Source organism: Leucoraja erinacea, chromosome 7 (assembly GCF_028641065.1).
Source record: "Leucoraja erinacea ecotype New England chromosome 7, Leri_hhj_1, whole genome shotgun sequence".
Taxonomy (NCBI): domain Eukaryota; kingdom Metazoa; phylum Chordata; class Chondrichthyes; order Rajiformes; family Rajidae; genus Leucoraja; species Leucoraja erinaceus.
In genome coordinates, this window is record NC_073383.1 from 7143521 (window position 1) to 7156892 (window position 13372).

The 13372-nt window shown below is 46.2% G+C and overlaps 3 non-coding genes across 3 annotated transcripts; 2 read left to right on the forward strand and 1 right to left on the reverse strand.

The window, feature by feature from the left end:
• Positions 1-1418: 1418 nt before the first annotated feature.
• On the forward strand, positions 1419-1636 carry LOC129699179 (small nucleolar RNA U3). Its single transcript, XR_008723792.1, has one exon. It is a non-coding gene; the product is annotated as a small nucleolar RNA U3 (small nucleolar RNA).
• A 2700-nt stretch (positions 1637-4336) lies between these two features.
• Positions 4337-4549, forward strand: LOC129699181 (small nucleolar RNA U3). The gene has a single exon (XR_008723794.1). It is a non-coding gene; the product is annotated as a small nucleolar RNA U3 (small nucleolar RNA).
• Positions 4550-7856: 3307 nt separating this feature from the next.
• On the reverse strand, positions 7857-8074 carry LOC129699178 (small nucleolar RNA U3). The gene has a single exon (XR_008723791.1). It is a non-coding gene; the product is annotated as a small nucleolar RNA U3 (small nucleolar RNA).
• Positions 8075-13372: the final 5298 nt, after the last annotated feature.

Sequence of the window (13372 nt, forward strand, 5' to 3'; positions counted from 1 at the left end):
ATTTGCAAATGCTTTTTATTTTCAATACACATTTCAAACACAATATAGATAGACAAATTTACAAACTCTTTCCAACAAAATGCCAAGAAACTTCAGACCATGGTGAATGGTGAACAACATACATATCAATTGGCTGAAAAAGCATATGCAGGGGACTCACCTTGGAGTAGAGCTGCAGCTCAGAGAGCCGTGACCCTTTCACTTCGTGGTCCGGCAGAAAGTGATTGAAGCAGGACACTTCCGGGTTTTATAGTCCCCTCCTCCCCTGCTGCCAGCGGGGGCAGTAGAGAGAATGGGGAATGTTGTAAAATCATTAATATCCCGGTCATATTTCATTGACGGGAAAAGTCCTCGGCACACATGCGGCAGAGGGGGGCTCTGAGCGAGGTGGCCAAAAATGACGGCCGTAGGTGGCGGCGTTCTCTCGGAAATCGCAGCACAGATCGCCAAATGCGTTCAAGAACAGAGTTTTAGTAATATATAAGATGTAACATTATAATATGGTGTGTGTAACCTTGGCTGTAGCTAGAACATAAGGGTGGCAAAGTAGACATAGCTGGGAGATTAGAGTAACAGTTGGAATTTAAGGGTGGCGAAAGAGGAAGAGATATGAGGGGAATTGCAAAGTTTAATAAGATTGAACCAAGGTCGGAAGTTAATGGTGGCGGGACAGAGAATATTAGAATTGAAGATAGATTGATGCGAAATGAGTGCAGAATGCAAGATAGGGTAGAAAAGATATGGGTGAAACTGTAATAAAAAGCCTATTACTGTAGTCGGAGAGCAATTAGAGAACGGACAGGTGGTGTCATCTCTGACTGTTCCAGCCGATGTTTGCAAATAAAGGCTTTCGTCATCTTGAAGAATTCTCCGTGTCTGTGTCATCTGATCCAACCCCGAGTCCCTAAACCACGACACTCTCTACTGTACATATCAAAATAAGTTGCAGATTGGTTTCATTCATGTGTACCCATTTTATTGATCGATTATTTTACTGATTGATCGGGTCCAGAACGTTACTGCAATAGTTGCCAACAAAGAAGCAAACTATGTTCAAGAAAGAACTGCAGATGCTGGAAAATCGAAGGTAGACAAAAATGCTGGAGAAACTCAGCGGGTGAGGCAGCATCTATGGAGCAAAGGAAATGGGCAACGTTTCGGGTTGGGTTGCGGTAAGAAGCAAACTATTGGCTGGTTGCTAATTTATGCAAATAAACATGCATTCTGGGAGATAATAGAGGAATATAAACAATATTTCTCCATCATTAGTAAGTTCATAAATGACGGGAAAAGATCGACAGAGCTTGTGTTTAATTCCCTCCTGGATTTGGTCGGGGGTCCAGGACCTCGGGTTTGGTCGGCCTGACTAAACGGTATTTTGCTGTGCATTGAGAGTGGCACGGCGGCTGCTGAAAGGTAAGGCTATACTTTTAAGGATCATTTCTATAGTCTGTGACTAGAGAAATCGTGTACTAAAGAGTAAGGTCTCACCAACCACGATGAGGAGCTGCAGCGTTCCCTCCTGAGCGCGAAGCGGTCCTCCGGCTTTGTTTTATACAAGTGCTGGTGGGCATTGATGACCGTTCCCTGCCCCCATTGTGGGGGCTGTGGAGGGAGGAAACGCAGTCTGAGTGGTTGGCTTTATTATAATAAAAAATAGATTAACATTTGTACCTGAGCATGATTCATGACACTTGAACTTGGTGATTTTTTATGACCAGCGCAGAATCAGGTTCAAAAATGTTTTTTAAATATTTCTAAAAATAGACTTTATACTGAATTTAAAAATACATACAGAGCAAAAATTGGCTTTCTCAGCATCCATATTCAGATGTTTTGAAGGAAATGAATGGACACTGTTTCAGCTCTGTGACTAGAGAAATCTGCGCCAGGCCCATCCTTCGCAACACCGGGGACAGGTAGAACCTCAGCAGGTAGTGACACTTAGTGCCCACGTGCCTTGGCTCTACACTCCGCCTGATGCAGCCACACACAAAGGTGGCCATCAGGGTGAGGGCGACGTTGGGCACGCTTTTACCCCCGTTGTCTGCCGACTTGTACATTGTGACCCGTCGCACCCGGTCCATCCTCGACCCCCAGATGAACTGGAAGACGGCCCGGGTGATCCCCGTGGCGTAGGAGGGAGGGACAGGCCACACTTGTGCCAAGTACAGCAACCCCGAGAGCACCTCACACCTGATGACCAAATTTTTTCCGGTTATGGAGAGGGAGCGTTGCCTCCACAGCTCCAGCTTCCTCCCCACCTTGGCTACCCGCTCCAGCCAATTCTTGTCACTCGCCTCAGCCCCCCCGAACCAGATCCCCAGCACCTTCAAGAAGTCAGGCTTGATGGTGAAGGGGATGGAAGATCGGTCGGGCCAGTTGCCAAAGAGCATGGCCTCGCTCTTCCTGCGGTTCACCCTGGCTCCCGTGGCCGACTCAAACTGGTCGCAGATGCTGATCAATCTGCGGACCGACCTTGGATCCGAGCAGAAGACGGCGACATCGTCCATGTACAGGGAGGTCTTTACTTGAATGCCCCCACTGCCTGGCAATGTCACTCCTCTTATGCTCGCATCCTTCCTGATGGACTCGGCAAAAGGTTCAATACAGCAGACAAACAAGACAGGAGAGAGAGGGCAACCCTGCCTGACTCCAGACCTTACAGGGAAACTGTCTGATTCCCACCCATTGATTTGGACTGCACTACTGATATTGGTGTAGAGCAGTTTGATCCAATTTCGGATTCCCTCCCCAAACCCCATTTTAGAGAGCACGTCCCTCATGTACGTGTGCGATATCCTGTCGAAGGCCTTCTCCTGGTCCAAGCTGACTAGGCAGGCATCCACCCGTCTGTCCTGCACGTAGGCAATGGTATCTCTCAGCAGCGCTAGGCTGTCTGAGATTTTCCTGCCAGGTACAGCACAGGTTTGGTCCGGGTGGATTACCCGTCCCAGAGCAGACTTGACCCGGTTGGCGATGGCCTTAGACAGGATCTTGTAATCTACATTCAACAATGTTATGGGTCTCCAATTCTTTATATCCTTCCTCTCCCCCTTCTGCTTGTAGATTAGGGTAATGCTGCCTTTCCTCATGGAGTCTGACATGCTGCCTGCTAGAAGCATGTCGTTGTACACTACCAGCAGGTCCGGGCCCACCCAGTCGAGTACAACTCAGCCGGTAAGCCATCGCTTCCGGGAGTTTTACTCGAGTCAAAGGAGCGGATGGAGCCAGTCAGCTCCTCTAGGGTCAGTGGTTGGTCCAGACTCTCCCGCTTGCTGTCCTCCAAGACCTCCGTGATAGAGGACAGGAAGTTCTGTGAGGCAGTGCTGTCTGTGGCCTTTCTGTCATACAATTCCGTGTAAAAGGATTTGCAGACCCTCAGCATGTCTGTCTGCAAGGATGCTACCGAGCCGTCCTCCTCCCTAAGGCTGTTGTGCCAGTCAGCTGGACATTGCCGCCCCATCTGTCGTCTGTGGAAAGCTTCTTCCGGACCAACACCTTTGACCACAAGTCCATCGGGCAGTGGTCAGCACGGAATGTCCTGCAGGCACTGCAGGGAAAGGACTCGATGGATCCGGTGACGTGGTTCCCAGAGCAGACTGCCCAGCTTGTCTGGCAAAATGCCTCATCGCCAGAACTCACCAACAAGCACCAAGACCTGGCTTGGCTGGCGGTGAGGGGAGCCCTCTCAGTTAGATCCTTTCTGCACCGTCGGAACCTCACCACCAGCTCACGCTGCCCCCGGGACGGTTGCGGTGGAGAGGAGACGGTTGCCCACCTCTTTGCAGAGTGTGGGTTTGCAAAAAGAGTCTGGAGAGGTATGCAAGGGTCCCTGGAACGATTTATCCCGAACAGCTCCGTCACAGAGGACTCTGTGATTTACGGACTGTTCCCAGGGACACATTCAGAGACTGACATCGAGTGCTGCTGGAGGGTCATCAACTCGGTCAAAGACGCTCTTTGGTCTGCCCGAGCGTTGCTCACCACCCAGCAGAACGAGATGTCCGTCAGGGAATGTTGCCGACTGGCCCACTGCAGACTGCAGGAGTACGTGCTAAGGGACTCGCTGAAGCTTGGTGCAGCCAACGCCAAGGCTCGGTGGGGGAGGACCACAGTCTAGGGTCCTTCCGTTGCTGGACATAGGGGGCATGATAAGGTGGAGACACCCCTCAAATTAAATTAAGGGAAGGAATCCCACGCCAGGGGGCCACAGAGTGGCACGGGTGGGGGACTGTTTGGTGAAATTTGAAAAATGTAAAAAAATTGTACTGAAAAAACTTGTATAGTCTCCGAAAATGTCGGATAAATTTTGTTTGTTTGAATGGTTCAGGAATTGTATATATTTATCAATGAATAAAGTCTGTGACTAGAGAAATCGTGTACTAAAGAGTAAGGTCTCACCAACCACGATGAGGAGTTGCAGTGTTCCCTCCTGAGCGCGAAGCGGTCCTCCAGCTTTGTTTTATACAAGTGCTGGTGGGCATTGATGACCGTTCCCTGTCCCCATTGTGGGGGCTGTGGAGGGAGGAAACGCAGTCTGAGTGGTTGGTTTCATTATAATTAAAAACAGATGAACATTTGTGCATTATCTTGTTATTCTTGGTTCAGCGTGACTAGAAGGGAATTTACGATTTGATTTTCAACTCAATGTTGTCAATTATAACTCAGGGTAACATCTAGTTTTATACCAGCCAAAAATGCAGATGCTAGTATCTCAAGTAAACACACAGTGCTGGGAGGACTGAGGCCGAGAGGTCATTGTCTCAAAATTAAAGGCCATTCTTCTAGGAAGGAGATGAGGTGGAATTTCTTTAATAAGATGGTGGTGAATCTGTGGAATACTTTGCCACAGAAGGCTGTGGAGGCCAAGTCAGTGGATATTAAGGCACATATAGATAGCTTTGTGATTAGTATGGGTGTCAAAGGTTATGGGGGAGAAGGCAGGAAAATGGGGTTAGGAGTGAGAGATAGATCAGCCATGATTGAATGGCGGAGTAGAATTGATGGGCCGAATGGCCTAACTCTACTCTTATTCCTTATGGGACAGGCAGTATCCATGGAAGAAGTAGAAAGATGAGAGTTTAGAAGCCTTCAATAGTCAATAGTCAATTTAATTGTCATTTGGACCCCTGGAGGTCCAAACGAAATGCCATTTCTGCAGCCATACATTACACACAAATAGACCCCAGACACAACATAATTTACATAAACATCCATCACATAGCTGTGATGGAAGGCCAAAAAAACTTATCTCTCCACTGCACTCTCCCCCCCCCCCGATGTCCGAGTCAAAGTCAAAGCCCCCCGCTGGCGATGGCGATTGTCCCGCGGCCATTAAAGCCACGCCGGGTGGTGCAAGGTCACACACCGGGTCTTGATGTTGGAGCCCCCGGCGTGCGTTCGCAGAGTCCCGCGGCCATTCCAAGCCGCGCGGGGCAGTGATGTAGGCCCCGCTCCAGGAGCTCTTCGACCCCGCAACTCGGGCGGGAGAAGTCACCGTTGCGAGAGCCCTGACAAGCGGTCTCCCTCCAGGGACCCGCGGGCTCCCGGTGCCGCCGTCCACAGACCCGCAGTAGCAGCCTCCCCATCATCAGCAGCAGCAGCAGCAGCGCTCCACCACCCCTCCACCCGCTCTGGGCTCGGCCAGCTCCGCGACGGTGAGGTGAGTTGGCACCAGAGTCCCCGGCTTCTTCTGTTGGAGGCCGCTCCTCGTTGCAGCCCCAACGACAACTGAGACCCGACAAGAAAAGGTCGGGTCTCCAGTACATGGAGAGATTTAAAAGTTTCACACTAATGGAGTACAGGGGAGAAAGAGTTTTCGGGGGGGGGAGGGGGAGGGAATAAAGCCTGGCTAGTGTTCGGTAGATACAGGCAAAAGTGTTATTAGCAGATGGATGGAATGAGTGTCAAAGGTGAAAGGGAACAAAATGTCAAATACAGAGAGCTTTGAAATGTAAAACCAGAGGGAGAGATCTGGGTGGAAGGGAATATGGGACTCATGTTTTGGAGATGAGTGAACAGAGGAGAATGTGTAGACCATCGCGGGGGTGGGGAGTGCAGGGAAGGTGATGCTTTTCCATCATCACTACGCTCTCCACCATCATGAAATGTTTTGAGATGGAATGTCTCTCGTTATGGTTATGCATTATGGAACGCATTAAATCCAATCTACCCAGTGGCTTTGCCCTACTAACGCCACAACAGGTCCACGGACGATGCCATCGCCCTGGCCCTACATTCATCCCTGGATAAGACAGACACCTTCATCAGATTGTAGCCAGTCCAAACTTTGTAACCAAACGGTTACTTTATTTGGTGAGATAAATTTAACATACATGTGCGTTTGGGACTCTCTAACGTATTGAGTCATTGGTGCTGAGGGAGGGCGTTGACTCGAGCTCCACTACCTGTGGACTAACGATCTCAAGGTAAGATCTGGTGATGCAGCAGGACACTCCCCTGAACACACAACGTCACGTGACACTCCTCGCAACCATTGACGAGGGTTCGACAGTAAGCGGTCTGACCACCAGGTGGTGCCACAAGACTCCTATTCATAGACTACAGCTCTGCCTTTAACACCATCATACCATCCAAGCCCAACACCAAACTAGCAGGACTTGGTGTCAGCACTCATCTCTGCAACTGGACCCTTGACCCCCTGACAATGTCATTGATTCATTATGGGTGGTCCAGGTGAAGTTGTTGGTGATATTGACTCCTAGGAATTTGAAGTTTTCAACCATCTCTACTCAGCGCTGTCAATGCAGACTGGGGTATGTGGACCACTTCACTTCCTGAAGTCCATCACTATCTGCATTGTCTTGCTGACAATGAGAGAAAGGTTGTTGTCTCGACACCAGAACACGAGGTTCTCAATCTCCTTCCTGTACTCCGTCTCATCATTATTTTATACCCGGCCCACAATGGTGGTGTAGTCTGCGAATTTCTAAATTGAATTAGATTTGTACATGACTGCACAGTCATGGGTGTACAAGAAGTAAAGAAGGGGGCAGAGAACGCAGCCTTGTGGAGCATCAGTGTTGAAAATTGTCGTAGAGGATGATTTGTCCCCTATCCTCACTGATTGGGGTCTGTTAGAATTAGGCCATTCGGCCAATCAAGTCTACTCCACCATTCAATGATTTCTCACTCCTAACCCCATTTTCCTGCCTTTTCCCCATAACCTCTGACACCCGTACTAACCACAAATCTATCAGTGCCTTAAAAATATCCACTGATTTGGCCTCCACAGCCTTCTGTGGCAAAGAATTCCACAGATTCACCACCCTCTTATTAAAGAAATTCCACATCATCTCCTTCCTAGTAGAACGTCCTTTAATTCTGAGACTACGACCTCTCGGTCTCAGTCCTCCCAGCACTGTGTGTTTACTTGAGATACCAGCATCTGCAATTTTGTCTGGTATATAACTAGATGTTACCCTGAAATATAATTGACAACATTGAGTTGAAAATCAAATTGTAAATCCCCTTCTAGCCCAGCACCAAGCATGGTGGAAAACCCAGAATTAATCCCAATTGCCTCCTATGAGACTGAAAATGGAGTTCAATAAAGTTTCCAGTTGCCTGGTTTCTCATGGTTGGATATTTTGGGTTGGGGTCATTAGGGTTGAGTTAGAGTTTGGGTTTGTTGATAGCCGTTGTATGAAAAACTACAGCACCGCTTTGGAAACAGTGACTTAGCCTGCTTGCAGCATTCATTTCCATACATCTTGAAGTAACTTTTCAGTGCAAGGCACTGCAATCAAACCAATGACTTAAGAGGACACATAGTAAAGAAACACCTAAGATAAGGCACAAATGTTCATCTGTTTTTAATTATAATGAAACCAACCACTCAGACTGCGTTTCCTCCCTCCACAGCCCCCGCAATGGGGGCAGGGAACGGTCATCAATGCCCACCAGCACTTGTGTAAAACAAAGCCGGAGGACCGCTTCGCGCTCAGGAGGGAACGCTGCAACTCCTCATCGTGGTTGGTGAGACCTTACTCTTTAGTACACAATTTCTCTAGTCACAGACTATAGAAATGATCCTTAAAAGTATAGCCTTACCTTTAAGCAGCCGCCGTGCCACTCTCAATGCACAGCAAAACACATTTGAGTCAGGCCGACCAAACCCGAGGTCCTGGACCCCCAACCAAATCCAGGAGAGAATTAAACACAAGCTATCGATCTTTCCCGTCATTTATAAACTTACTAATGATGGAGAAATATTGTTTATATTCCTCTATTATTTCCCAGCATGCATGTTTATTTGCATAAATTAGCAACCAGCCAATAGTTTGCTTCTTACCGCAACCCGACCCGAAACGTTGCCCATTTCCTTCGCTCCATAGATGCTGCCTCACCCGCTGAGTTTCTCCAGCATTTTTGTCTACCTTCGATTTTCCAGCATCTGCAGTTCTTTCTTGAACATAGTTTGCTTCTTTGTTGGCAACTATTGCAGTAACGTTCTGGACCCGATCAATCAGTAAAATAATCATTCAATAAAATGGGTACACATGAATGAAACTAATTCAATTTACAAATTCGCAGATTACACCATCATTGTGGGCCGGATATCTAATAATGATGAGACGGAGTACAGGAAGGAGATTGAGAACCTCGTGTTCTGGTGTCGAGACAACAACCTTTCTCTCAATGTCAGCAAGACAAAGGAGATAGTGATGGACTTCAGGAAGTGAAGTGGTCCACACACCCCAGTCTGCATTGACGACGCAGAAGTTGAGATGGTTGAAAACTTCAAATTCCTAGGAGTCAATATCACCAACAACTTCTCCTGGACCACCCATAATGAATCAACGACCAAGAAAGCACATCAACGCCTCTACTTCCTTAGAAGGCTTAGGAAGTTCGGCATGTCCCCAACAACTCTCACCAACATCTACAGATGCACCACAGAGAGCATTTTATCAGGATGCATCACAGCTTGGTTTGGGAACAGCTCCATTCAAGACAGCAGGAAATTGCAACAAATCGTGGACGCAGCCCAGACCAGTGCTAAAAACAGATAATGGGCTATTAATGTTCAGAGTTTTGTCCGAGCCGAGTTTAATAGCCTGATGGTTTTGGGGAAGTAGCTATTCCTGAACCTGGACATTGCAGTCTTCAGGCTCCTGTACCTTCTACCTGAATGGCCAGGATGATGTGGGTCCTTGACGATGCTGCCCTCGATGGAAGGTAGGTCAGAGCCAAAGATGGACTGGGTTTACTACTTTTTGTAGTCTTTTCCGCTCCAGGGCGCTCAAGTTGCCGAACCAAGCCACGATGCAACCAGTCAGCATGCTCTTATGGAAGTTATATAGAAGAATACATAGCTTAATTAAAACATTTATCATAGCAGCAGTCAGCTATTTTACGTAATCAGACATCAGCTTATTTTAGTAGCCTCACATGATTGTTAGCCATTTAGCAGCACTTATTTAAATCATTTATCTAGTAATCAAGACACTGAACAAGTTACTTATTTCTACTTTTGCATCTTTGTATTCTTAATAAATACATTTGTATCTTTGTACTAAACTTAAACTACTATGTAACATTATAATATGGTGTGTGTAACCTTGGCTGTAGCTAAAACATAACGGTGACAAAGTAGACATAGCTGGGAGATTAGAGTAACAGTTGGAATTTAAGGGTGGCGAAAGAGGAAGAGATATGAGGGGAATTGCAAAGTTTAATAAGACTGAACCAAGGACGGAAGTTAATGGTGGCGCGACAGAGAATATTAGAATCGAAGATAGATTGATGCGAAAGGAGTGCAGAATGCAAGATAAGGTAGAAAAGATATGGGTGAAACTGTAATAAAAAGCCTGTTTCTGTAGTCGGAGAGCAATTAGAGAACGGACAGGTGGTGTCATCTCTGAATGTTCCAGCCAATATTTGCAAATAAAAGCTTTCGTCTTCTTGAAGAATTCTCCGTGTCTATGTCATCTTATCCAACCCAGAGTCCCTAAACCACGCCACTCTATAGCAATGTTACAAAATTTTGAGATTTTAAAAATCAAGTCTGCAATTTATCCCATCAGATAAAGCATAAAAATAAGTTTAATTCAACACCTAATTCACTTTCATATCTCAAGTATTTAAAAAGTTATGGCCATTTTCATACTCGCAAATTAGCACCTTGTTCCCTATTGATTTTCTATGGACATAACAAAAAAGCTGTGATTGTGGACAGTCAAAAGCCCATAACTTTCTTAAAAATTAAGAGAACTGAATGAAATTTTCAGTTATCATAGATTGAAGCATTCTGAAACAAATATAAAATAATCTTACTTGGATGACCTGAAATTAAAACATATAATTAGTTAGTTACGTAATTGTAGCTAATTACAAACTTCAATTACTAGATCTAAACATCTATCCACTTCTTAATAAATGATTAACATTTTTAAATAGCCTAAGTGTCCAAATAATATTCACAAATAATTCACAATAAAACATGATTTTTAAATCTCATTTACATTAATTTATAGGCCAAACGGAAGGAATTTAGTATTCAATTGCTGTAAATTAATGTCCACTTAAATCAGCTTTCTAGTGGGATCCTGTGAACGCGTTTGTTTAGAACATTCACATTGCGGTAGATTTGTGCCCTCAAATGCCCAGAAAAATACTGCGGGATATAATGGGCCCAAAATTAGCTACTCGCAACATTAAACTTTGTATAAAGGGTTCTTAAGGAGCCCTTTTTAAACGTAAAAATAAACAGCCTACCTTCTGTTTTCCCCTGTATGAGATCTGGCCCGTTGTCGGCGGTCAGGGGTTTAGAGGTTAATTTTTAACCTACTATAACAAGTAAAGAAAGCCCTTAAAACTAATAATAGCTCGTGAGGGAATATTCCAGCGATTTTTCGTTAATAATTAACTAGGCTGAAAAACCGCGATTTGAACAGCGGTTGAACCATGGCGCCAAAATCGCGCACACGGCCTGGGACAGATTTTCAGCGACGCTTCAGGTAGGCTTTGCAACATACCTACTCTCTACTGTACATATCAAAGTAAGTTGAACACATCAATGCCTCTACTTCCTTAGAAGGCTTAGGAAGTTCGGCATGTCCCCAAAACTCTCACCAACATCTACAGATGCACCACAGAGAGCATTTTACCGGGATGCATCACAGCTTGGTTTGGGAACAGCTCCATTCAAGACCGCAGGAAATTGCAGCGAATTGTTGACGCAGCCCAGACCATCACACAAACCAACCTCCCTTCCATTGACACCTCACGCTGCCTCGGCAAGGCCAGCAGCATAATCAAGGACAAGTCGCACCCTGGCCACTACCTCTTCTCCCATCAGGCAAAAGGTATAGAAGTGTGAAAACGCACACCACCAGATTTGGGGACAGTTTCTTCCCAGCTGTTCTCAGGCAACTGAATCATCCTACCACAACCAGAGAGCGGTGGTGAACTATTATCTGCCTCATTGGTGACCCTCAGACTATCCTTGATCAGATTTTGCTGGCTTTACCTTGCACTAAACGCTGTTCCCATATCATATGTCTACACACTGTAAATGGATTGATTGTAATCATGTCTTGTCTTTCTGCTGACTGGTTAGCATGCAACAAAAGCTTTTCAGAATTAAAGGGCGTTCCTTTAAGAAGATGAGGAGGAATTCCTTTAGTCAGAGGGTGGCGAATCTGCGGAATTCATTGCCACAGATGGCAAGTCAATGGATATTTTTTACAGCAGAGATAGATTCTTGATTTATAATGGTGTCAGGGGTTATGGGGAAAAGGCAGGAGAATGGGGTTAGGAGGGAGAGATAGATCAGCCATGATTGAATTGCAGAGTGGACTTGATGGGCCGAATGACCTAATTCTCCTCCTACCACTTATGACAACTAATTAGGCCATAATTAATCTTTCCCCAACATTAATTCCATTCAACCAAAGAGTGCTAGGAATACAGGCCTTGCATCTCCAATCTCGATAAAGACCAAATCCAGGTCGACTTGAAGCTGTACTTGAAGTCTGACAATACACAACTTTCATGGTTTCAAATATCCCGACACCCTTGATCACACCCTCACATTTAGAAGGTCTAGAAAGATCTTGGTGTATTAACTGGAAACAATTAGAATAAAGGGGGGAAAACCAAGTCCCAGATGTGAAAACTCTGCATTGGACAAATGTCTGGAGAAATATCTCCTAGATGGGCCATTATGTGTTGCAGTGGCTCCTTCAGGGTAGCAGCATACATTGACCAAATTATTATGAATATGCAGAGTCCTAACCCAAAATCCCTCCATATCCATATGCTACTCGAGTATCTTGTATGCATCAGACTCCAGCACCATCCCTGGCTGCTCGTTCCAAGACTTGCACAGCAGGCGGTGCTGTAACTACAAACGGTCTCAATTTGTGGCCGACACTCCCACCCAGTGGTGCGGTGCTGTAACTACAAACGGTCTCAATTTGTGGCCGACACTCCCACCCAGTGGTGCGCTGCTGTAACTACAAACGGTCTCAATTTGTGGCCGACACTCCCACCTAGTGGTGCGCTGCTGTAACTACAAACGGTCTCAATTTGTGGACGACACTCCCACCCAGTGGTGCGCTACTGTAACTACAAATGGTCTCAATTTGTGGCCGACACTCCCACCCAGTGGTGCGCCGCTGTAATTACAAACGTAATCTCCACGAAGGGTTCATTGTGTGTGACTGCAGCAGTGAATCCTACAGTGCAGCAGAATACACCGACTTCATCAACAGGCCCAGCACCAGTCCAGCTAAACCAAACACCACATGAATGTGAACTACAGATGCTAGTTTATACCAAAAGTGCTGGAATAACTTGACGGGTCTGATAGCAGCAGGTGATGTTTCGGGTTGGAAACCTTCTTCAGAATTAAAGTAGAGGAGGGGAGGGGAGGTAGAAAAAGGCCAGATCAAAACAGTGCTGGCAACTGATGACCAAGGAAAGGTGGAGCCCATAGTTGGCTGGGGGGGAGAGATGATAAAGGGATACAAGGATATAAAGATATATACATCTGAAGAAGGGTTTCGACCAGAAAACGTTGCCTATTTCCTTCACTCGGTAGATGCTGCCTCACCCGCTGAGTTTCTCCAGCATTTTTGTCTATCTTCGATTTTCCAGCATCTGCAGTTCCTTCTTAATCAGGATATAAACAGATGTTTCAGAAGGAACTGCAGATGCTGGATAATCTACCGTAGACAAAAATGCTGGAGAAACTCAACGGGTGAGGCAGCATCTATGGAGCGAAGGAAATAGGCGATGTTTTGGGTTGAGACCCTCTTCAGACGTCTTCATGACCCTTCTTCAGAAGTGGTCCTGCTAGTGGAACTAGCAGGCCGACTAGGGTGCGGAAGAGAAGAGAGAG